This window comes from Heloderma suspectum, chromosome 3, assembly GCF_057233095.1.
Source record: "Heloderma suspectum isolate Gila_16-S chromosome 3, 16-S_ref, whole genome shotgun sequence".
NCBI lineage: Eukaryota > Metazoa > Chordata > Lepidosauria > Squamata > Helodermatidae > Heloderma > Heloderma suspectum.
Genome location: NC_139460.1, coordinates 184,536,615 through 184,562,944, shown reverse-complemented (window position 1 = coordinate 184,562,944; position 26,330 = coordinate 184,536,615).

The window sequence follows — 26,330 nt, the reverse complement described above, 5'->3', positions numbered from 1 at the left end:
AAGTTTGATGGGTGCTCTCTGGCCCAAGGATGCCAGCAGCTCTTGCTTTTGAGTGTGCAGTTGTATTTTTTTTTTATTTGTACCTCTTAGCAGATTAACGGCATTAACAACGTTTCTATTGCATCAAAAAGAGGGTGGGTGGGAGAGATGAGGCAGAGGCTAGCAAGTGAAAAGCCACATGGCTGCAGAATTGATAAGGCTAAAGATGAAACAGAGCTTCACTGGCAGAAGAGAGGCCAGGAAATGCCACTATATATTAGCCCTCAGCTTCACTGCTTTCTCCTTCATTATCCAACCCCCCTCAGGAAAAGAATGAAAGAGGTTATGACCCTCTCCTGGCACATGTACACTGCTACTCCATGTACTCAACAGCACTAGATTAAAAGGGCACAGGGCCCTTTGTTGCATTGTACTCAGGGCCTCTACTTCTGTGACCCCTTTGCCAACCTCCCCACTTCTTCCTCAGCCTCACACAAAGGGGTACCCGCAAAGGCATCATTCCTCTGGCTCACTAATTCCACATCCTGGTAATTCTTCCCCTATACATGAAATAATATTTAAAATTCTTCTTCAGTGGATTCTTTGTCATGTGATAATGGAACAGCTTTGTGATTCAAGGGCTTCCTGTCACAAGGGTTACTTCCAGACAGAGGGCTCCTAGTGCTACCAATCAAAAACCATTGTGCAGCTATTCCGTCTCTTCCTCCTTAACTAATTTTCTTGTGGAAAAATAAAAAGATAGAAGAAATTATGGGAAAACACAACTGGGGGAACCTCCAGAGCACATTTGGGAGGTGCACAGGGGCTGCGGCAGGGCCAGGGGGAGAGCAAGGGGAAATCCTATTGTGCGAGTGGACTTCCATTCGTACATTGGATTTAAACCCTTGTTTGGAGACAATCAGGATATTTTGTACTTGGATGCAAATACCAAGTAGAAAATATTTGTGCTTATGTGCCTAAATTATTGCTTTTATTGACAAGAGGTAAAGAAGCAAGGCCCCAAACCTTTCCTGATCCACGCTTCTGCGTATTTTGCTGAGGAAAGCAGCGACTTAAATGCATGTATGCCATTCACAACTCATAGAAAGCACTGTATTTACTCAAAGCAAAATATTCCCTGTGATATGACCTGAAGTAGAGTGGAAAAATGACATTAATAATAGCATTCCTCATACATACACCTCATATGTATGCATACTCTAGGAAACGTGATGAACTGTCCTGTCCTCTGCACCTGTTGGAGAGTTGCCTGTAGAGAGTGAAGGGAGATATAGATAGGGTAATAAGCAATGGTCAGCAGCTGCAATACACTATCCTTGGACCTGGATGTACAGAATGTGTCCTTGCTTCAGCACACTATTGGGGGGCAGACTGTAACGATGGAAACAATACTTATGTAGCCCTTACCCTATATGGAGTTGCAGTAGGAATCTGTATGCAGTGACTGTGCTGCTCCCTCCATGTGGCCACGCTTTGATCCTGCAAGACTAAGATCGTGAACGTTTGGGCAGTTTCGAATTATTACAATATTCTAGAAAGAGGAAAAAAAGGAAAAAATAGGTTACACATCAACTTCAGTAAAAGCAGACCAAATATCCACATATAAGTCCATTTGCAAGTTACGCCTATATACCACTCTTTCAAATGTTGCTAGCGTTGTTAAGTTTTCATTCCATTGCATTATAGACAATGAGCTTTTTTCCTTCCAGTATCATAGTATCAGTCTTTTAGCAACCAAAAGCGCACGTAAGATCCATTTACGCTGACCATGTGTTGCATTCCAAGAAACAGGTAAGTAATTAAAAAAAAACATTTACATTAGTAAATATTAAAGAGCTTTCCAATACAAAATTTATCTGTATAAGAACTTCCTCCCAAAAGGAGGCAGCCATTGGGCATTTCCAAAACGTATGAATAAGAGAAGCATTGACTGCATTACACCTCCAACAATTAGCTGAATTTGACAAACCTCTATTAAAAAGACGTTGTGGCGTCCAATAGACCCGAAACAAAAGTTCTTGCCGAATAAGGTGTAACCGACGATCTGTTGAGATGTCCAATATGCCAAAATGGCAGTCCATTGATTAAACAAAATGGGACGTTCCAATTCCCTGTTCCATTCTTGCTGTAAACCACTTGTATCATATTTATTCACTGATAATCAATATTTATAAACATGAATAGTAGGTTGATATATCTGATCAGCTTCAATGAGTATTTCCAGTATTGAAAGAGACTCCGAAGCAGTAAAAGCAGCAGGACCAAATCTAGTTACCATCAAAGGTTTCAGTTGCAAGTACTGCCATTCCACCGTAGCAGGAAAATCAAACTGATCTTGCAAAGTTATTATTATTATTATTAGTAGTAGTAGTAGTAGTATATTTATTTATAACCTGCCTTTTTCCCAATACTGGGACTCAAGGCGGCCTTACAACGTTAAAACTTCTACAATTAAAACCTATGAATAGAAATATAAATACAACGGTACAAAAGTTTAAAATGTAATTAAATCATCAATATTAAAATTGTAAAAACATTAAAACATTAAAAGACAACCACAAAGTTGAGAATAACAAGAACTCATCATCAGCCTCCACTAATTGATCCAGGGTAAAGATCATTTTATCTGTCCAGGTCTGCCATAAACACATTTTCTTTCCAATTCTTAAATCTAGATTTCCCCATTAAGTCAATTTAGCATGGGAAAATGGGTCAAACTGTAATTTGCCTACCTGGTGTCTCCTGTGTGGATGAAACTACTCTCAGCTGCTGGGGATGAAGGATTTGTTCAATTTAGTCAAGACATAGTTTTTACATATAGCAGTGTGTGTGTGTTGAGGGGGGAGAGGCATTTTTGAAGTTGTTATACTTCTAGCATGGGTGCTCCGTTTCATTGCTTACCTGTGTGGGGTGCTCTGTCCATGCAACCCCAGATGTAGAAGTGGAGTGGGGTTTGCTGTTGGGTGTTTGTTTCTGAAGTTCTGAGACGGATTGCCTGTAAGGTTCTGGGAAGACAAGTAACAATGGGCTCATTGTATAGGTGTTCTGAAACCAGGCTATTTTGTGCAAAGTGCATAGGTCCTATCACTAAAGTCCCCTGCCCCTCCATGTGCTGTAAGTGTGAGCAACATGAAGCCAGAGTGATATAGTTCCATATTGCATATCCTATCATCTGAGTTTGGGGCTGTCTTCACACCTGGCATTTTATCCCACTACAAACTGGCCCTTTTGATTCCAGATCCCTTCCGGGATTTACACTGGCTCTGTATACAGGCATCTGTCATAGCACATCCCTCCACTCTATGGGTGTTTCCCACAAAAACCCACAAAAATCCACATCCTTTCTGGAGCTTCCTGTTTTCAGTTTCTTTGTGGGATTAGGAAGGGTTCCTTTACATGGCATACAAGTGGTTTGAACTGAGGGAGTGCCTCCCTCCCTGGCATATATTCAAAGGAGTGGGGTGGTGGTCTTGTTTTCATAGCTTAACTTCTGCTGTACTCTTTTCTCACAGCCCACAGGAAACCTCTGACTTCTGAGTAGACATAAAATGTAAGATTGTGCCACAAGTCTGCAACCCTCGGCACACTTACATGGGAGTAAACCCCCTTGAACTTAATGGGGTGCTCTGAATCAACAGAGGATGTTGCTTCTGAGCTTGGTGGGGTAGGGGATCAGATGTGTCTCCCTTCGTTGCAGGGAGGCATTTTACCCTCTTCTCCCTCCAACTGAGGGAGAAGAGCATTTACATGGCAGACACCTGGGAATCGAGGAAAGTCCTTCCTCAGAAAGACGAGTGGAGGCAGGAGTTGCAATTGGTGGGCGATTCTTGCTGTGTGATGAACCCTTTTACCTTTTCATGGCTGGGCAGAGCAGCATGGAACAATCAGGAAAGAAGGTGGCTGCTGGCTCCATGCCCCCTCCCCTCCCCTGATCATTGGTTCCTGTAACATGATTGATGGCTCCGCCCATCCTTCCACTCCTCCACAGCAGGAGGGAAATCGCAAGCCCTTCTAGTTGCCTGGATAGTGGGCTATGGGAGCTGGTCCCCTCCTTCCTCCAACTTTGTGGCGAGGGAGAGAGTCTTCTCGGTGGCTTACACCGAGGTTGCTGGCGCTGCTAGTCCTTCTCTGCTAAATATGTCAGTGTGTGATGGAATTAAATGCAGTACTACTGAGTTTGAAGGGTATACCAATTTCCAGATTCCCAACTACAGAAGTAAGAAATCCACAAATAAACTTGTATACAGTCAATGCACCAACCCATTCCTAGCAGCCCCCACCCCCGGAGACCGCTTCATGTGGGACACCTTCTTCATTAGAAGGAAGAGTACAGGCAGGTAGCACAGAATTACAGTGACGGTTTCAGGAAGGCTAAAGCTGAGAACGAGCTGAGGTTAGCGAGGGATGCTAAAAACAACAAAAAGGCTTTCTTCAGCTACGTGCATAGTAAAAGGCAGAGGAAAGAAATGGTTGTTCAGCTATTAAATAAGGATGGCAAAACGATAACAGATGGCAAAGAAAAGGCAGAGGTGCTCAATTCCTACTTTGGCTCAGTCTTCTCCCAAAAGAGGGTCTATGACCCCCCTGGCAAAGGCAAAGTATATGGTCAAGGAAAACCTGATTACTTTGAATGAGTTCAAATCTCCAGAGCCAGATGAACTGCATCCTAGAGTAATAAAGGAACTGGCAGAAGAACTCTCAGAACCGCTGTCTATTATCTTGGAGAAATCATGGAGGACGGGTGAAGTGCCAGATGACTGGAGGAAGGCTAATGTTGTCACTGTCTTCAAAAAGGGTAAAAAGGAGGAACCTGGGAACTACAGACCAGTCAGTCTGACATCGATCCCTGGGAAAATTCTGGAGCAGTTGATAAAGCAATCCATCTGGAAGCACCTTGAAAACAATGCAGTGATTACTCAAAGCCAACATGGATTTGTCAAGAACAAATCCTGCCAGACGAATCTGATCTCATTTTTGGATCAAGTAACGTCCCTTGTGGACCGTGGGAATTCTGTGGACATCATATACCTCAACTTCAGCAAAGCTTTCAACAAAGTGCCCCATGATATCCTGATGAGCAAACTAGCTCCAAGTGGGCTAGATGAAACAATGATCCGGTGGATCCACAGTTGGCTGCAGAATCGGACTCAAAGAGTGCTTCTCAATGGGACCTTCTCCAACTGGGGAGAGGTAATGAGTGGGGTACCGCAGGGCTCAGTCCTGGGCCCAGTGCTCTTCAACATTTGTATTAATGACTTGGAGGAGGAGGTGCAGGGAATGCTGATCCAATTTGCAGATGACACAAAATTGGGCGGGATAGCTAATACTTTGGAAGACAAAAACAAAATTCAAAGTGATCTGGATAGACTGGAGCGCTGGGCAGAACACAACAGAATGACATTTCATAGGGATCAATGCCAAGTTCTGCACCTAGGAAAAAGAAACCAAATGCACAGTTACAAGATGGGGGATATGTGGCTCAACAACACTACAAGCAAGAAGGATCTTGGAATTGTTGTCAATCACAAGCTGAATATGAGCCAACAATGTGCTGTGGCTGCAAAAAAGGCAAATGCTCTTTTGGGCTGCATTAATAGAAGCATAGCTTCCAAATCCCGGGAAGTACTAGTTCCCCTCTACTCAGCACTGGTTAGGCCTCATCTGGAGTACTGTGTCCAGTTCTGGGCACCACACTTTAAGAAGGATGCAGTCAAACTGGAGAGGGTTCAGAGGAAGGCAACAAAGATGATCAGGGGACTGGAAACAAAGCCCCATGAAGAGAGACTGAAAGAACTGGGCATGTTTAGCCTTGAGAAGAGAAGACTGAGGGGAGATATGATAGCGCTCTTCAAGTACTTGAACGGTTGTCACAGAGAGGAAGGCCAGAATCTCTTCTCGATCATCCCAGAGTGCAGGACACGGAATAATGGGCTCAAGTTACAGGAAGCCAGATTCCAGCTGAACATCAGGAAAAACTTCCTGACTGTTAGAGCAATATGACAATGGAACCAATTATCTGGGGGGGGGGGCTCTCCCACACTGGAGGCATTCAAGACAAGTCTGGACAGCCATTTGTCAGGGATGCTCTGAGTTGGATTCCTGCATTGAGCAGGGGGTTGGACTCGATGGCCTTGTAGGCCCCTTCCAACCCTACTATTCTATGATTCTATGATTAGACCTGGCTTGCTCCCCCCCCCCACCATGCTGTTGTTGTTCCATCAGTGTGTGATGGAATTAAATGCAGTACATTGCTTGCACTACTGAGTTTGAAGGGTGTACCGATTTCCAGATTCCCAACTGCAGAAGTAAGAAATCCACAAATGGACTTGTCAGTGCACCAACCTTATACAGTGCCACCCCCGGAGACTGCTTCACGTGGGACACTTTCTTCATTAGACCTGGCTTGCTCCCCCCTCCCAACGCTGTTGTTGCTCTTCCCCCTTATTCTGGCTTCCCAATGACCCTGCAAGGTGGGCTAGGAGAAGGAATAGTGGCTTGCTAGGTGGGAGGGAGTACTATGGAAAACCACCTCAGCATTACTGCCTTATCTAAAACAACTCCATACCGAAAAAGGAAACCATTAAATTGACCATTCTATGCTCTGCATGATGAATTTATTCAGGGGAGGAGAAGAGGCACTTTTAATGCTCATTGAAATCCTAACTGTCGAGCCTTTCTCCTGCGTGGCTGAGAAGGGAGACTCCCCCATCCTCCCTGGGAGGAAAAAAGCCCATCAAACTGGTGAGTAAAAGGCAGAAGAAGCAGTCAGTGAAGTCAATAGGAGTGGGAAGTTCCAAGTAAATGCATTGAAGGGGATGGGAGACCTTAAGAGTTTACTCTAAGTAAACTTACAATGCACTCCTATGCATGCCTACTCAGAAGCAAGCCACACAGATTTCAATGGCACTTACTCCCAGGAAAGGAAAGCCTTACAGCCAAGAAGTTTACTCAGAAGTAAGCATTGCTGTGTTCAGGGGGATCTCGGAGAAGCATTTGGGATGGTTAAACACTTTATTTTATTTGTTTATTTATTTTTTAAATTTATTAATTGCCCATCTGGCTGGTTACCCAGCCACTCTGGGCGATGTACAACAAAACAGTTAAAACAATAAAGTCTACATTAAAAACATCATAAAAAAATACCCTAACCCACCCCGAATGCCTTCCTGAACAACCACGTTTTTAATGCACGGCGGAAGCTCATTAAAGAGGGGGCATGGTGGAGTTCCCTAGGGAGGGAGTACGACAGAGTGGGGGCCACCACAGAAAAGGCCCTCTCCCTCGTCCTCACCAGCCTAGCTGTCCTGGCTGATGGGACAGAGAGAAGGCCATCCGAGGCTGATCTTGTTAAGTGGCCTGTCTGGTGTTGCTGGAGGCGCTCCTTAAGATAGGCTGGGCCGGAACCATATAGGGTTTTATAGGTCAAAACCAACACCTTGAATTTGGCCTGGAAAACAACTGGTAACCAGTGCAACTCCTTCAGCACTGGAGTGATGTGATCTCGCCAGCGGCTGCCTGTAATCAGGTGAGCTGCCGCGTTCTGTATCAGCTGCAGCTTCCGAACTGTCTTCAAGGGTAACCCCACATAGAGCGCATTACAGTAGTCTAAACGAGAGGAGACCAGCGCATGTACTACTGATGGGAGCAGATGGTCGGGAAGGTAGGGGTGCAGCCGCCATATCAGATGGAGTTGGTACAGCGCTGTCCGGCTCACAGCTGACACTTGAGCCTCCATGGACAGCCGGGAGTCTAAAATAACCCCCAGGCTGCGGACCTGGTCTTTCAAGGGTAGCCGTACCCCATTCAACACCAGGTCAGCGTCCCCCAACCTCCTCTTGTCTCCCACCAAAAGTACCTCGGTCTTATCAGGGTTCAGCTTCAGGGTTCAGGGTTCAGCTTGTCAGGGTTCAGCTTTACAGTTCTAGCACCCATAGTGGAATGGGAGAGAGGCAGAAATGGTCACTGGAAGTGGTAAGTGACCTCCCCCCGCCCAATTTGTTGTCCTGACAATGTTATTCAACACTGCCCAGCAACACCCCCTAGCACACAGCCATACAAAGCGGGACAAAGTGCTAAAGGGGAAATACACAGGGGGGAAATGGCGATGTCAGTCACAAGCACAGAAAATGCCGGGTTTTCCCCGTTCTCAGATAACATGGGAAGAGGGAAGGCAAGTTGTGAAATAGCAGCATTAGAGCAGTGGTGTCGTTCAAAGCTCCCGTGAAAACCAGTAATTAAAGGAGAACGATCTTGCTAAAAGACCAAGGTGTGAAGAGAGCCATGGGGCTCCTTCAGATGGAGTTTTTATCCTGCTATTGAGATGGCTCAGTCATGGAAGTCTGCGGGCTCTTTAGATGACGCCGTAATCCTCCAAGGCGTCTCTTGCACTAAATGCCCTTTGTTCCATTTTTAAATAGGTTACAGATAATGAGCTATGACATTACCCCATTGTGTTCTGCTTGAGTTCCCTCCATTAAAAGAGGAAAAGCGGCAAGAAGAGGAGCAAGGTCAATTAAAGATATGGAAGACTCAGATATGGGGAGATGGAGGGGGAAAGGGGACGGGGAAAATGAAGCACATGTAAAAGGAGTCCATTGTGAACCTGCATTTAAAGCGGAAGCTGAAAGCCCCATTTTAAATGCAGGATTTTAGGCTGGTGTAGCAATGCCCATGGTCTCCCTGTTTCGGCTTTATATACTGCAGCCATGTTGAAGTAGAAAACTGAAGTGCCTTTCCCAGAGGAGATGGCTCCTCCTGTATTGAACTCCACCTCTCCTTCTTATTCTCCTTTTAACTCCTAAAGAATTCTCTAACATCCCTAGTGATAAGCAGTTCTTACTGTTCTGGTTTTATCTAACTTTTCAGGTGGCCTTGAAACTTGAGGCTTGGAATTTTCCCCTGTTACCCTGACACTTCCTTTCACCCAGACACTTAGTCTGCATGCTTTTCTTTACTGTACTTTGGTATATGCAAGGTTAGTGAAGCATGGGATCAGAGCAAACGTGGGCCTGACTAATGGCTCATGGAATTTTATTCCACAAGCCCACACGGGTGGGCTGTGATTGGCTGCAGAGAATGACCCTGTTTGGACAGCAGCAATTTGTGGGTTAATTGTGCCCAGGAATGTATTTCTGTTTCAAAGGACTAAATTAATCCAGATCAGCATTCTCCTGTGATGGGTTTCCTGACTAGACCCATTGGGCACAAGCAGGCCCGGCCCAAGATATCTTGCCACCTCAAGCCAAGCAACAGTGCCACCTCTCACCTAGCTATCTACCTACCTGGCCAGCCTACCCACTGTTCTTGCCACCACTGCCGCTACTCCCCATGCTCCCAGCTGCCGCCACTCCCGCTCTTGTGTGCCATCCTCCCTCCCTGCTTGGCTGGCCTCTACCTCACTTGCTCAGCCAGCCAGATCAGCTGGTTGCTCCTTCCTGCTGGCCTGGCCGCTGCTCCTGCCTCATGCCCCAGCTATTGCAATAGGTTGGCCAGGCCAGCCTCTCACTGTAGCTCAGAGGAACTCCATGGGCAGATGGGGCACAAGGCAGGAGTGACGGGGCAGGCAGGAGCAAGTGGCCAGCCAGCTGCCTGAGCAAGTGAGGGAGCAGCTGGCCAAGCAGGTAGGCTGGGCAGGTGGCATCTGAAGCTGCTGCTGCATGGATAGGAAGAAGGGGTGGGCCCTCCTGGAAGGAGTGGGGCAGGGAAAGCAGCTCAGTTGGCCACTCTTTCCCACTCCACCGCCTGACCCCACATAATGGTGGAGCCTACCCTGGGTACAAGTTTTCATGCACACCTCCCACTCGTAGCAACTGTGACTTCATTGAAGCCTCTCTCAAGCCTTTGACCGCTAACCTTCTGCTTGCTTTTCTTTTTGTGTCTATTTCTCTTTAATTATGAATTATAATTACTATTATCAGTGGAGCACCTCAAAAGCCAGGTACTGTGCAATGAGTAAAAAAGGAAAGAGAAAATACCCACATGCTTGCAGTGGTTGTTATCATCAGAATTGCAAAATACACATTAGTGTCATACCTTTATTAGGCCAACCAAAAGATCACAACAACTGTACAAGCTTTCAAGATCTCCAGATCTCTTCATCAGGCAAAATGTTACAAAAAGATGGAGGGAGGAACAGGAGAATAAAAACCTGTCTTGATGGTGAAGTCTCAGGCTTTCTTCACAGAACGTTTATCCTGCGATAGAGATTGTTCCTTCACAGAAGTTTGCGGGCTCTTTACATGACGCTGTGATCATTCAAGGCATTTCCTGCACTAAATGCCCTTTGTTCCGTTTTTAAATAGATCGCAGATAATGAGCTATCCAATTACCCCGTTGTGACTCCACAGGGAGTCACCATTTTTAAAATGCGTCCAGGCGTCAGGAGTTGGCAGCGGAGAGGATAGTGGCGGAGAAGGTGGTGAGGACAGTGATGGTGGAGGCAGCGGCGGCGGCGAGGATGGCAGTGGCAGCAGCGGCGGCAAGGATGGCGGTGTTGAGGATGGCAGTGGCAGTGGCAGTGGCTGGACAGAGGCTGTGGTAGCTGTGGCTCAGGTAAGGACCTAAGTACAAAAAGGGGCCACAGCTGTAAAAACCGATAAGAAATTAGCAAAGAAGGATACAAGTGTAAATGGGTCAGGTAATACTAGTATAATGTTGTGGAAAGCGACCATGTTGTATAATGGGGGAAAGCGACCATGTTGTATAATGGGGGAAAGCGACCATGTTGTACTTGAGTTCTTGGTTCTAAGGGAAGCAAAAGCTGAGTGTAGTCAAACGCGTACCCTGGATTTTAGGAAAGCTGATTTTAATAAACTCAGAACAACGATCAGTAAGGTCCCATGGCAAGTGACGCTAACGAGAAAAGGAGTCCAAGATGGGTGGGAGCTTTTAAAAAAGGAAATTCTCAAGGCACAATCACAAACAATTCCAACAAGAAGAAAAGGTGGAAGACAACAGAAGAAGCCAATGTGGCTTCACAAAAAGCTTAGGGAGGACCTGAAAACAAAAAAGGACACATATAGGAAGTGGAAAGAAGGCCAAGTAACAAAGGAAGAGTACAGGCAGATAGCACAGAATGGCAGGGATGGCGTCAGGAAGGCTAAAGCTGAGAATGAGCTGAGGTTAGCAAGGGATGCTAAAAACAACAAAAAGGGTTTCTTCAGCTACGTGCATAATAAAAGGCAGAGGAAAGAAATGGTGGTTCAGCTATTAAATCAGGATGGCAAAACAATAACAGATGACAAAGAAAAGGCAGAGGTGCTCAATTCCTACTTTGGCTTAGTCTTCTCCCAAAAGAGGGTCTATGACCCCCCTGGCAAAGGCGAAGTACAGGCTAAAGGGGCAGGATTGCAGCTTGAGATCGATAGGCATCTTTGGAGAAGGATGCAGACAAACTGGAGAGGGTTCAGAGGAGGGCAACAAAGATGATCAGGGGACTGGAAACAAAGCCCTGTGAAGAGAGACTGAAAGAACTGGGCATGTTTAGCCTTGAGAAGAGAAGACTGAGGGGAGATATGATAGCACTCTTCAAGTACTTGAAAGGTTGTCACAGAGAAGAAGGCCAGGATCTCTTCTTGCTCATCCCAGAGTGCAGGACATGGAATAATGGGCTCAAGTTACAGGAAGCCAGATTCCGGCTGAACATCAGGAAAAACGTCCTGACTGTTAGAGCAATACGACAATGGAACCAATTACCTGGGGAGGTGGTGGGCTCTCCCACACTGGAGGCCTTCAAGACGAGGCTGGACAGCCATTTGTCAGGGATGCTCTGACTTGGATTCCTGCATTGAGCAGGGGGTTGGACTCGATGGCCTTGTAGGCCCCTTCCAACCCTACTATTCTATGATTCTATTATTCTATGATTCTATGTAACAATATGAAAACACACAATGAACTTAGTGGGAGTGATCTATTTAAATTAGGATTGTTGTTGGAACAATATAATTATACATATGAAAACAATGTGAATACAACTGTACATATATTGAAAGATAACAGAAGCATCTGTATATCAGGTATATACATATAAAAAAACCTGTTTTTTAAAACTTACAAGCCAGTAAACTACAAACCTAATGCTGTCTTCTTTTTTAAAAAACCCCACAACAACATGATGCCAGTTAAAAAGAAGTCAATTCAGAACAAATGCCTTGAACAGACATGGCAAATGTCTTCTATCAAAGTTATAAAATCGCAAATGTGTTTCCAAATTGTAGTTTGTCCAAAGGATCTTAAAGTCCATCCAAAAAGTCTTTACAGAAAGCCGACTCAACTTACCAACGTTAGAGCAAGAGAAATGATCAGACTGTGGTTTGAGGTCTGTGAAGCTCTATGAGATAAAATGCAAGCTATGCCAGCCGATTAAGTGGCCTTATTCGAAAAACTATTCAGATTACAGTACTGCAACAACGTTTTTTGTTGAGTCTAAGGATGTTATTATTTATCTGAAGAAGCAACTCATATGCGAAACAGGATTACACCAGATTCCTGTAAAGACTTTTTGGATGGACTTTAAGATCCTTTGAACACTTTGAGTACTTTGAAGGACTTCACAGCTTCCTTATAGATATCCTGCAGGTTACAATGGGGGCTGGTTTCTGTCTTTGTGTTTCCAGTCCTCTGATCATCTTTGTTGCCCTCCTCTGAACCCTCTCCAGTTTGTCTGTATCCTTCTTAAAGTGTGGTGCCCAGAACTGCACACAGTACTCCAGATGAGGCCTAACCAGGGCTGAGTGGAGGGGAACTAGCACTTCCCGGGATTTGGAAGCTATGCTTCTATTAATACAGCTCAAAAGAGCATTTGCCTTTTTTGCAGCCACAGCACATTGTTGGCTCATATTCAGCTTGTGACTGACAACAATTCCAAGATCTTTCTCGCTTGTAGTGTTGTTGAGCCATGTATCCCCCATCTTGTAACTGTGCATTTGGTTTCTTTTTCCTAGGTGCAGAACTTGGCATTTATCCCTATGAAATGTCATTCTGTTGTTTTCTGCCCAGCACTCCAGTCTATCCAGATCACTTTGAATTCTGTTTCCATTTTCCAGGGTATTATCTATCTCGCGCAGTTTTGTGTCATCTGCAAATTTGATCAGCATTCCCTGCACCTCCTCCTCCAAGTCATTAATACAAATGTTGAAGAGCACTGGGCCCAGGACTGAGCCCTGCGGTACCCCACTCGTTACCTCTCCCCAGTTGGAGAAGGGCCCATTGATATGCACTCTTTGAGTCCGATTCTGTAGCCAACTGTGGATCCACTGGATCGTTGTTTCATCTAGCCCACTTTGAGCTATTTTGCTCATCAGGATATCATGGGGCACTTTGTCGAAAGCTTTGCTGAAGTCGAGGTATATGATGTCTACAGCATTCCCACGGTCTACAAGGGAGGTGACTTGATCAAAAAATGAGATCAGATTTGTCTGGCAGGACTTGTTTTTGACAAATCCATGTTGGCTTCGAGTAATCACGGCATTGTTGTCAAGGTGCTTCCAGATGGATTGCTTTATGATCTGCTCCAGAATTTTCCCAGGGATTGATGTCAGACTGACTGGTCTGTAGTTCCCAGGTTCCTCCTTTTTACCCTTTTTGAAGATAGGGACAACGTTAGCCCTCCTCCAGTCATCTGGCACTTCCCCGGTCCTCCATGATTTCTCAAAGAGAATAGACAGCGGTTCTGAGAGTTCTTCTGCCAGTTCCTTTATGACTCTAGGATGCAGTTCATCTGGCCCTGGAGATTTGAACTCATTCAAAGTAATGAGGTGTTCCTTGACCATATGCCTGTCGATCTCAAGCTGCAATCCTGCCCCTTCAGCCTGTACTTCGCCTTTGCCAGGGGGGTCATAGACCCTCTTTTGGGAGAAGACTGAGCCAAAGTAGGAATTGAGCACCTCTGCCTTTTCTTTGTCATCTGTTATCATTTTGCCATCCTTATTTAATAGCTGAACAACCATTTCTTTCCTCTGCCTTTTACTATGCACGTAGCTGAAGAAAGCCTTTTTGTTGTTTTTAGCATCCCTCGCTAACCTCAGCTCGTTCTCAGCTTTAGCCTTCCTGACGCCATCCCTGCAATTCTGTGCTACCTGCCTGTACTCTTCCTTTGTTACTTGACCTTCTTTCCACTTCCTATATGTGTCCTTTTTTGTTTTCAGGTCATCCCTAAGCTTTTTGTGAAGCCACATTGGCTTCTTCTGTTGTCTTCCACCTTTTCTTCTTGTTGGAATTGTTTGTGATTGTGCCTTGAGAATTTCCTTTTTTAAAAGCTCCCACCCATCTTGGACTCCTTTTCTCATTAGCGTCTCTTGCTAATGCTTGCTAGGGACCTTACTGATCATTGTTCTGAGTTTATTAAAATCAGCTTTCCTAAAATCCAGGGTACATGTTTGACTACACTCGGCTTTTGCTTCCCTTAGAACCAAGAACTCAAGTACAACATGGTCGCTTTCCCCCAGATTTCTGTAACTGCTACTTTATCCACTAAGTCATCTCTGTTGGTTAGGATCAAGTCAAGGATAGCCGATCCTCTAGTTCCTTCCTCTACTTTCTGTAGGAGGAAGTTATCTGCCACACAAGTCAGGAATTTCATGGAGGGACCATGTTTTGCAGAATTTGTCTCCCAACAAATATTGGGGAAATTGAAGTCCCCCATTACTACTACATCATGCTTCCTTAAAACATTGGCTATTTGCTTTTCAAAAGTTTCATCCTCGTCTTCTCCTTGGTTGGGTGGCTCGTAGTAGACTCCAACCACCAGGTTCCTTTTATTCTTTGCTCCATTTATTTTGATCCAGATGCTCTCGATGGGGCTACCAAGCTCATCCTCCTGTATTTCTGTGCAGAGATATGTATTTTTCACATACAGTGCAACCCCACCTCCCTTTCTGTTCCTCCTCTTCTTTTTGAACAAGTTATATCCTTCAATTGCTGTATTCCAGGCTTGAGAGTCATCCCACCAAGTCTCAGTTATACCTATCAGGTCATAATTTCCCTCCTGTATTAAGAGTTCAAGTTCGTTCTGTTTGTTTCCCATACTCTGGGCATTAGTATATAGACATCGAAGACCATGTGCTTCATAGTCTGGCTTTCTTCCTACATGTGTCTGAAGACTATTATTGGGCGCTATGAGAGCTGTTCTCTCCGTTGCGGTGCATGCGCCTACGTCCATTGTTACCCCCAACATTACATCTCCCTTCCCCGTAGGATTCAGTTTAAAGCCCTCCTGATGAGGGCTGTGGCCAAACACATTCTTCATGCTGTGGCCAAACACATTCTTCCCAGCCTTTGTGAGGTGCAACCCGTCTCTTGCCAACACTGCATCTTCCAGGAAGTATAGCCCGTGGTCCCAGAATCCAAATCTCTCTTGTCGGCACCACCTTCGTAGCCAGTCATTCACCGGGAGTATTTTTCATTCCCTTTCTATCCCTCTTCTAACTACTGGAAGGATGGATGAGAAAACTATCTGGGCCCCAAAGTTCTTGAGTTTCCTTCCCAATTCTGTACTAGCTGAAGCTTCTGGACCATTTTCAAGGGCAACCTCACCTATAACACATTACAGCAACCCAACCTGGAGGTCACTAGCACATGGGTCACTGTAGCCAGACTATCCCTATTCAGGAAAGGCCTCAGCTGATGAACCAGATTAAGTCAGTTAAAAGTGCTCTGAGACAACGAGGCCATTTGGGCCTTGAGAGACAGTGTTGGATACAAGAGCACCCCCAAGCTACACATCTGCTCCTTCAATGGGAGTGAAACCCCATCGAGAACAGGTTGTACACCAACTTCCCAGATTTGGGAACCACCTACCAACAGTGCTTCCTTCTTGTCAGAATTCAGTTTCAGTTTGTTGGCCCTCATCTATCCCTTATTGCATCCAGACAATGGTTCAGCACCTCTGCAGCCTCACCTGAATCTGATGGTAAAGAGAAACATACTGATGACACTTCACTCTAAATCCCCAGACCCAGTGGCTTCATATAGTGCTAAAGAACATGTAGAATAAGATGAAATCTTGCAGGACTCCACAGCTCAAATGTCATGAAGTTGCGCAACAATTCTGCAATCTACCTTCTGGAACCAATCTTGTAGGTATGAGTGGAAACATTGTAACACTGTGGCCATCAACCCTAACCTTCAGAGTTGGTCTAACAAGATACTATGGTTGATAATATCAAAAGTGTTGGAAGAACCACAACGGAAGAATAACTCAGGAGGGAGTAGTTTTTGGTTGGAGATGCATGTGCATGCAAAGGTTAACTTGACCTTGCACTCTAACTTTTTGGGATAACTCTGGGGGTCAGGGGTTAATAGAATAAACTACTCCATCAGTTGCCTAGTAACCAATAGGTAATTGGTCTCCCCCCCACCCAGCCTTTTTGTATTGGTACATTACTTTATTTGCCTAGAAGGAAGCCTTTCTTTTCCTATTCTCCCTGCATGATAAAACCCCTTAGGTTTGTCACATATTTCCAACCTAAAATGTTATTAGATCTTAATTGAACCCCATACTCCTAGATAAAGAACAATAGATAACCTGAGAAAACAAATGACACACAAACATGATGCTTTTTCAACATTTATTTCTCCACAACTGATTCAATATCCATGTGTGGAAAAGTATGTGAACCTTTAGATTCAGTACCTGGTGGCACCCCCTTGAGCAGCAATGACTTCAAGTAACTATTTCCTGTAACTGTTGATCAGTCTCTCACATAGGTTTTGAGGAATTTTGGCCCATTCCTCCTTACAGAACTGCTTCAACTCAGTGACATTTGAGGGCTTTCTTGCATAAACAGCTTGCTTCAGATCCTGCTACAACATTTCAGTGGGGGTTAGGCATTCTAAAACACATAATTTCTTCTTCCACAGCCATTCTTTTGTAGAACTGCTTGTATGTTTAGGATCATTGTCTTGTTGCATGACCCACTTTTGGTTCAGCTTCAGCTCATGGATGGTTGGCCTGACATTATCCTCTAGAGTCTTCTGTTACACTGCAGAATGCATGGTTGTGTCAATGATGGCAAGCTGTCCAGGTCCTGAGGCAGCAATGCAGGCCCACACCATGCTTGACAGCTGCTGTACCTTTTTGACAGCAATTTGGCTCTATTTTGGGTTAAGTGAAGTCCATCCCTTTTGTATAAGCTGGAAATATCCCAAAACGTATCCCAGTGCCTAACACATCTAAAACTCTTCTACTAGCACCACCAGGATATTGACTAAGAGGCCATCTACATGGAGATGTTTCCAACATGATTCAGTTAAAAACCTCATTTTCATAAGATTGGATTTGCTTCTCCCATGGCAAATGCAGCCAATTAAAGTGGTGGCATATACAAAAAAGAAAAGAAGATCTGCTTTTGTGTGGTAGACTGCATGAGAATTGGCATTAGTTTGGGTATATGTGGGTGGAGTCCTGTGGCATCAACAAGCTTCCTTTTAAAAACAACAACAACACTTGGCTGTGTGCTGAGTAATTGCAGTGGAAGTCAATGGGAATTATTTTTGAGTAGTTATGTTTAGCAGGCTGTTTTCAGGGCAGAAGCGGAGATTTCAAAACTCATCCCAAAGCAAAGTGCTGGCTTTAAGGCAAGTGATCTGAGGGAGCACAGCCCTGAGCTCTCCTCTGGCTTGTGAGAAAGGAGATGGTTCTATATACACTCCTCTTCTCTGAAGGGTCCACCTTTCGCTGGAGGCAACCCCTTTTTTTAATTTCCCCTCTCCTCACCTCCACACCTCCATATATCATATTATGTATGCAGAGCACAAATGCAGACAAAATACAACCAAATGAATGCAGGACTGTTTAGAGTTCCCTTGCAAATTTGCCCCCTTACTTGTGAGCAACAACACCTTGGTTGCCTCATATTTTGGTTCATTTTTTTTTATCCCACTCACATTCAGCTATACCATTATTTATTTAGGAGGGACAGATGCTGTTTCCTTGAGGTCTCAGATCCAGGGCAGATGGAGCAGCCAAGCCACATTGGCCAGGCTGCCATGGAAGAAACTCTTTTTTAGTGCATAATTGAATGGAAGAGTCAGTCAGAGCTGGTGGTGGGAGCTGACTTCCAGCCCAACATCATGAGGAGACCTGCACACAATGGGAAATGACAGAGAGATTCAAGTGTCCAATTTCTCTCTTGAACTCTCTAAGCAGGAGGCTCCAGTCAGGGATATCCCTGCTCCCCCTGCCTGTCCCTCACTTCCCTTCTGTGACAGTTTCTTTATTAATTAACAGAGTTGGCCAGGGGATGGAAACAGAGGACAATAATCAACACAGATGGGGCCACAGACCTATTTTTAATAATTCGCATTGCATCCATCCTAACTGGCAAAGAAACACTGACCTGATTGGAATGACCAGGCGGGAGCCTCTTGAGCCTTTTCTTTCTTCCTTCCTTCCTTCCTTCCTTCCTTCCTTCCTTCCTTCCTTTTTTTTCTCTTTCTTTTTCCCTGCACTTTAATTTTTGTTTGGTGAAAATCTGACTTGGTGGGAGTGGAGGGGCCAGTGGGTAAGAAAGAAGAAACCTAACCTTTAAGGAATGAATATCAGAGCAGAAGGCTGGCAGTCCAAGCAGAGCTCAGGCTGAGGTTGGGAATGGTGGATGACAGCGTGACTGGCTGTGGGAGGAATCACCTCATTTAGTGGCAGTCTCACAAAAAGACAAGCAGAAGAGCCCAACTGCTGCTGCCCAGGGAGATGTGTCTACTGCCTGGCAGGAAGCATGAGACTGGGGGGGCGGGGGATATGCGCGCGTGTCTGTGTGGCAGGCCATTTAATCTCAAAGGCAAAGCTGCCTGCTGAGCAATTGTTACTAGCCATGCTACAGTAGCACTTAGCAGCCTCCTTATAAAGTCAGGTACTGCTTTGTGTTTACAAATTATATGAGGTAATTTGGAAAAAAGAGAGAGATGTTAATAGCAGGTCTGGTAGTGCCCCCCCCCGCCACCTGCCCGCCCACCCACCAAAAGCATCACCCACTCTAGCCACCTTGACCCACAGAATGAAAACCAACAGCACGGGGGTAGGCCTGAAGCACATGTGCTGTGCTGCTGAGCCTTGCTGCCATCCAGCCTGCCCAAGATTTTAGTGTATTGTCTGCACGATAGTTTGGGAAATTCCTGCTGCGGCTGGCATAATGTGCAGCCTCCACAAGGGAAGAATGTGCTGTGGCTAAGAATGGTTAGTCAGGGTTAGACCTTAGGCTTTTCATATCTGCTCCCAGCACCTCCCTAAGGAGACACACCACGTTCTTTCAGAGTAATCAGTTGTAATTGATGTCAGAGGCATCCAATAAATCTTGTGCTTCTTGCTGTATCTGGACTATCTTTGTTTCTGCTCCATATGAGAAGAAGTCTGCTTTTAGCATCCCTTGACAACCTCAGCTCATTCTCAGCTTCAGCCTTCCTGATGCCATCCCTGCAATTCTGTGCTACCTGCCTGTACTCTTCCTTTGTAGCTTGGCCTTCCTTCCACTTCCTATATGTGTGCCTTTTCTTTTTCAGATCATCTTTAAGCTTTTTGTGAAGCCACATTGGCTTCTTCTGCTGTCTTCCACCTTTTTTTCTTGTTGGAATTGTAATTGTGCCTTTAGAATTCCCTTTTTTAAAAACTCCTGCCCATCTTGGACTCCTTTTCTTGTTAGAGAAAACTGCCCAATTTCAGGCAGTTAGGTTCAGTGGCTTTTGCACTAGCCGCTGGTAAAATTTGCTATTTTCAAGAAAATGTGTCAAAGCAAAGAGCTATAATTTTTTTCTTCCACATAAGTGCATGGAATTTGGGGACCTTGCAGCCCCCATGGAGCTGATTGAACCTGCCAAATTTCAGGCAGTTAAGGTCCAGTGATTTTTATGCTAGCCATATGTAAAGTTTCCTTTTCTCAAGGACTAAAACAAAAAGTAAAAACTGTCAAGCCACACAGGGGATTAGAGATCCTAATCAGAAGGTATTTAAGGTGACCATTAGGAGGAGGTCACTATCCCTAATCTCTGGTGCAGAGTTTTTTTGAGGTGCAAAAAACCTCTCTCCCTCTACTTTTCTGCTCTTACATGCCCGCTGTTGGGAGCTTGCTTGCAATGAAATTTTGAAGAGGGAGAAGGAAAGGAAGAAAGAGCTTCATGTGAAATACTTGTATTTCACACAGCACCTGATTTTACTGCCCCAAAGTGGAAACTTTGGCTTCTGCAGAAGTTTAGTAGCTTCAGTACAGCAAAGGATCCAATCAGCCTCCACAAACTTCTTTCTCCCCCTCCACTTTAATTTCTCCTAAATAGCTGTAGGACACAAATTATTCCAAAAGGAGGGTTAGGTCTATGTGGTGTCATGATCGAGGAACAGCTAAGGCTTTTAAACAGGTTCTACAGTTTTAAAAAAGCTAGAAAAAGCCCTCTGCCACCTCACCTCATAAAGTTAATTTAAATATGTGCTTCCACCACACATTAAAAACGTGGTTGTTCAGGCAGGCATTTGGGGTGGAATTCCTTACAAACCCTTCACAGCCTCTTAAATTCCTCTGAAGATCTATCTATCTATCTATCATCTATCTATCTATCTATCTATCTATCTATCTATCTATCTATCTATCTATTTTATTAATCACCCATCTGGCCAGTCACCCAGCCACTCTGGGCAATGTACAACAATAAAAAACAGTTCATACAATAAAATTCAACATTAAAAACACAGCATTTCTAAAATTACCCTAACCCACCCCCAGTGCCTGCCTGAACAAACATGTTTTTAATGTGTGGTGGAAGCTCATTAAGGAAGGGGCATGGCAGAGTTCCCTAGGGAGGGAGTTCCACAGAGTGGGGGCCACCACAGAGAAGGCCCTCTCCCTCAACCTCACCAGCCCAGCTGTCCTGGCTGATGGGACAGAGAGAAGGCCATCCGAGGCTGATCTTGTTGAGTGGCCTATCTGGTGTTGCTGCAGGTGCTCCTTGAGCTGGAACCATATAGAGTTTTAAAGGTCAAAACCAACACCTTGAATTTGGCCCAGAAAACAACTGGTAGCCAGTGCAGCTCCTTCAGCACTGGAGTGATGTGATCTTGCCTTTAATCAGGTAAGCCGCTGCATTCTGTACCAGCTGCAGCTTCTGAACCGTCTTCAAGGGTAACCCCACGTAGAGCGCATTACAGTAGTCTAAACGAGAGGAGACCAGGGCATGTACTACCGATGGGAGCAGATGGTCGGGAAGGTAGGGGCGCAGCCACCGTATCAGATGGAGTTGGTACAGCGCTGTCCAGCTCACAGCTGACACCTGAGTCTTCATGGACAGCTGGGAGTCTAAGATGACCCCCAAGCTGCGGACCTGGTCTTTCAAGGGTAACCATACCCCATTCAACACCAAGTCAACATCCCCCAACCTCCTCTTGTCTCCCACCAAAAGTACCTCGGTCTTGTCAGGGTTCAGCTTCAGCTTGTTCCTCCCCATCCAGCCACTCACTGACATTTGGACAGGGATTCTACAGCCAACTTTGGTGAAGATTTGAACGAGAGGTAGAGCTGTGTGTCATCCGCATACTGATGACACTGCACCCCAAACCTCCTGATGATAGCCCCCAGCGGCTTCACATAGATGTTAAATAGCATCGGGGAGAGGATGGAACCCTGTGACACTCCACAAGTGAAGTGGCCATGGGTCCGAAACCTCCTCTCCCAGTGCTACCCTCTGGTACCTGCCAGAGAGGAAGGACCGGAACCACCGTAATACAGTGTCTCCAGTGCCCAACCCCTCCAGGCCATCCAGGAGGATACTGTGGTCAATGGTATCAAAAGCCTCTGAGAGGTCGAGGAGAACAAGGAAGGAGCATTTGCCCCTATCCAGAGCCCTCTCTGAAAGGAGCCACCTGGCTTAGGGAATTCTCTCTACCCCCTAACCCCACGCACATGTCCAGTCACCATTCTTCTTTTCTTCTTCCCTGTCCTATCCTATCCTATCCTTTCTTTCTCTTCTTTATTCTCAGGGCATATCTTGGGGAATTCTTAAAGAGAATTCTCTTCAGTGGGCAAGAGAAGTTCTGAACTGTATTTGACTTTATACAAACAGACAAGAGGGTTGGTTTCTCTCCTTCTCCTCATTCAAGTCTTTGAGAAGAGTGGGTTCACATGGTTGCAGAGAAACAATCTGGGGCTGTTTTGTTTGTCAGTTGCCATTATCCAGCAATAGGAAGGGCTGCAGCTCAGTGGTAGAGGACATGCTTGGCCTGCGGAAGGTCCCAGGTTCAATCCCCGGCACCTCCAGGTAGGGCTACGAAAGGATCCTGCCTGGAACCCTGGAGAGCCGCTGCTGCCAGTCAGTGTCAACAATACTGCGCTAGATGGACCCAGGGTCTGACTCGGTATAAGTCAGCTTCCTATGTTCCTTTGAACAGAAAGCTTTAATAAAAATAGTGAACTGTAGCTTCAGTGGTGAGGGAAAGGCACTTAGTGCCTCAGAGTTTCTCCATAGCTTAGCTCTAGTTTTGAAAACAGACTCATTGGCTGAATCCTGGTGAAGTCTTGGTACAAATGAAGTTATGGGGAGGAAGATAAAATGAGAGCTCGCAATTCTACATCCACCTTCCTGAACCACTATTTTGCACTGGTTCTAGTTGGTGGTCCTGGGGTTTCTAATGAAAAACAAAGTAGATTTTGCAAACCTAAAGTTTGCCCACCCCTGCCCTAGTGGACTCTGCCCATCGACACTTGGCCTTGCTACCTCACATTCCTCTTCATCTGTAGGGGGTGGGGCGAAAGTGAGTGTCTGCAGTCTGAGTTATACCACCTGCCTGTAAAAGAAGACAACCAGGAGCCAATCTACATGGAAACAGGTTTTGAGGCGTTTCCATTTAAATATGGATTTTCATGAAATTGGGTATCCTCCTGGGGTAAATGGTAGCCAGTAATGTGGTGTATACAAAAAGAAAATCCGTTAGCATGGGGAAAACAAGTAGAACTGAATGTCATAAGATGGGTAAGTGTGGGGAAGCAAGGAGGCTTGCTTCCCCACCCTGTGAAGCTTTTAAAATAAGTAAGGCTCTGCATATCTTTGCACTTCCACACATAACAGCCTAGTTCTGCTCACCTCCCCACTCCTGCTCAGTGAATATTTAAAGGGACAGGCAGTGATTGAGCACAGGTTAGAAACAGGGCCAATCTACACTTACATTTTTTTTTGCTTCCAATAAGATTTCACCGCTCATCTTTCATTAGGGATGGACGAAAGTCCCTTACCTAATTCCGAGGCTTGCTTCGTGGTGGGGGGGAGGCGCTCCGTCCCTCCCCCCGAAATTCTGGCCGGGGGGTGGAGGCGCCCCGTCCCTCCGGCCGCGAAACCTCCTCTCCTGCCAGGACGCAAATGGTGGTGGCCGTAGCCGCTGCCATTTGCGTCCCTGCGGTCAGACGTGATAGGCTACGTAAATGTTTACGTAGCCTATCATGGCTGACTTTGAAAAAAAAAAAAAGTGCGTACGCAAATGGTGGCACCCATGGGCGCCGCCATTTGCGTTCCTTATTTTGGTACGTGTAGTCTACGTAAACATTTACGTAGACTATGGTGAAAATAAGGGGAACGCTATTTGCGTTCCCCTTATTTTCGCCGTAGTCTACGTAAATGTTTACGTAGACTACACGTACCAAAATAAGGAATGCAAATGGCAGTGCCCATGGGCGCCGCCATTTGCGTACGCGCTTTCCCCCCCGCAAAGTCAGCTGTGATAGGCTACGTAAACATTTACGTAGCCTATCACAGTGTTTTTTTTAAAAATCTAGCCGTGATAGGCTACGTAAATCTTTATGTAGCCTATCACGTTTGTTTGTTTTACTTGGAAATGGCGGCAGCGGCAGCAGCCGGTCAGAAGACCGGCCACCGCCGCCGCCCCGCCGCCGGAGCCGCTACCGCCAGGGACATTCAAACAAGGTAAGTCCCGTCCCGGGGGGGTGCAGACCGTTTCTCCACCAATTTTGGGGGGCCGAATGCGCTGGCATTCGGCCTCCCCGAGATTTGTGGAGAAATTCTCTGACATCCCTATCACACTACACAGGACCTGCCTCGAATTGGGACCGGAATTTCCCACTTCTGTGCTCCTGCTTTCAATACCCTGATATCCTGGTATTTCCCATTCAGGTGCTCTGCTTTTCCGTGTTCATTAACTTATAAGGTTGTAGTCCCCTCCCACGCCTGTCAATATATGGTGGTGCTTGTATTTTCCCCCTGTCCAATCACAGCTCTAGATGCCCCCATCTGGTCTTCCAGCTACTGATAGCATAGCTTCCTTAGCAATGGAAGTTTTATCACCAACCAGCAGAGGGCTGGAGGTGCCAGGTCTTGTCTGATCTGGGAAGCTCAGCTGGGTCAGCCCTGGTCAGAATTTTGGATGGGCAACCGCCTGGGAATCAGGCTTCAGCGGGTTGTTCTCTCCCTTCAAATGATACTAACTTTTACCTCCTTCTATCCCTTGCTTTGGCTTTTCTTTTTTTTAAATTAAGGATCACAACTGAGTGCCTTTACACACGCTGTCTTCCCCCGCCCATTCTAGCTTAACTGGTGCTGTAATGTTTTCTCACAGCCCCAATCCTGGGCACTCACTTACTCGGGAGTAAGCCACGTTGAACTCAGTGGAGCTTACTGTTGAGTAGACATAAGATCTTTTTTTAAAAGATAAGATAAGATCTGTAAGTGATCTTTTTTTAAAAAATTAAGGCATTATTTTCAAATCTTCAGATCTTCAAATCTTTGAAGAATAGTGTCTTCTCCAGCCAGATTTCCCCACACACAAACATAATTTTTTTCACTGGGCAGTCTTCGAAGATGCAAGCAGCCTCCCCCCCCCCCCCCGCCGACCTGAGCGTCTCCTGCCTCTGCATTTCTCAATTGGAGGGAGAAGAAAGTAAAATGCCTCCCTGCAATGAAGCGAGACACCTCTGATCCCCCACCCCACCAAGCTCAGAAGCAATATCATTTTTTGTTTCAGAGCACCCTAATGGGGCTCAATGAAGCTTACTCGAGGCTTGCAGACTTACAGGGTGATCTTACTCAGTAGTAAGTTCCATTGAGTTCAATGTGGCTTACTCCCAAGTAAGTGAGTGCCCAGGATTGGGGCCATGAGAAAACATTACAGCACCAGTTAAGCTACTGGGAGAATGGGGGGGGGCAACCCTGCTGAGCTTCTGAGATCAGACAAGAACATGCACCTCCAGCCGTTTCCTTGCTGGTGATAAAGCTTTGAGTGCTGAGGAACCTATGCAATGCCATCTCACAGTCTTTGAAGCTGCACAGCTTTGACGCTTCGAAGATGTTAGCAGCCCCCCCTCCAACCTGAGTGCTGGGTGCCGTCGCTGCTGCCCCTCTTCCTTGCACTGGCTGGAAAGGGCTGGCGTGGGGAAATGAGCATCGCCAGACACCCCCCAGTCTCTCACCCTGGACTCCAGCAGGTGGGTGTGTGTGAAGAGGATAGGTGCCTCCTTCTTCCCTTCACCCTCACCTGCTACAGCGGTGGTGGCGGCAAGGAACAAGCTCTCACCGGGCTTCGAGCCCCAACAGGATGCTCGCACCATCCCTGCAAACACACACACACACACACACAGGGATAGAGGAAGAGAGGGACGGTGGGCAGGGAATCAGCAGAAATAGGGAGAGTTTCTGCTCCTCCAATGAGAGCCACCGTCTTTAACAGCAGGAAAACAGCACAGCTCTCAAGTGTGAACTGAGCTCGTGCATTTGATGAAGAACCGCAATGGGGAAAATGGGTGAGTGTGGATAATCATGCTTTAATGCGAGTGCGTTTAACTAGACAGGACCCCGATGTTGTTGCGATGGCGGGCGCAATGTAGATCAGCCAACAGTGTCCTTTCAAAGCAGCTGGGCTGATTCCCATCCCCAAGGCAATGAGTTACTTCCGGGTAGATGTAAGCTGCCACCCCATGCAACTCTTCCCTTCTGCAAATCAGTGCTGCTTCCACAAGCTGAAGCCAGCTGAGGTCACATGGACTCCCAAACTGCACTGAAGCCACTGTGATTGGAAAACCTGCCACAAATAGAGGTGTTTTTTTTTTAAACTCTATTATATGTCTCTCCATTGCTCTGTAGCTTCCCAGGCTTCCTAGCCTTCCTGCACTTCCTGATCTGAAAAAGCCCAATGGGAGGAATTACCTCATGATGTCTTTCCCTGGGCTTTAATTGAAGTGTGGGAATCCCAGGAGGCTACAGGCTATGAGAGAGATGATTGTACAATGAAAGACAAGACAACTGCACTCGGTCCTTGGCCACTTCATAAGTAAAGTAAGCACAAGAACTCTGAAATTGTGGGGTTGGACTTGATGGTCTCATAGGCCCCCTACAACCCTACTATTCTATGATTC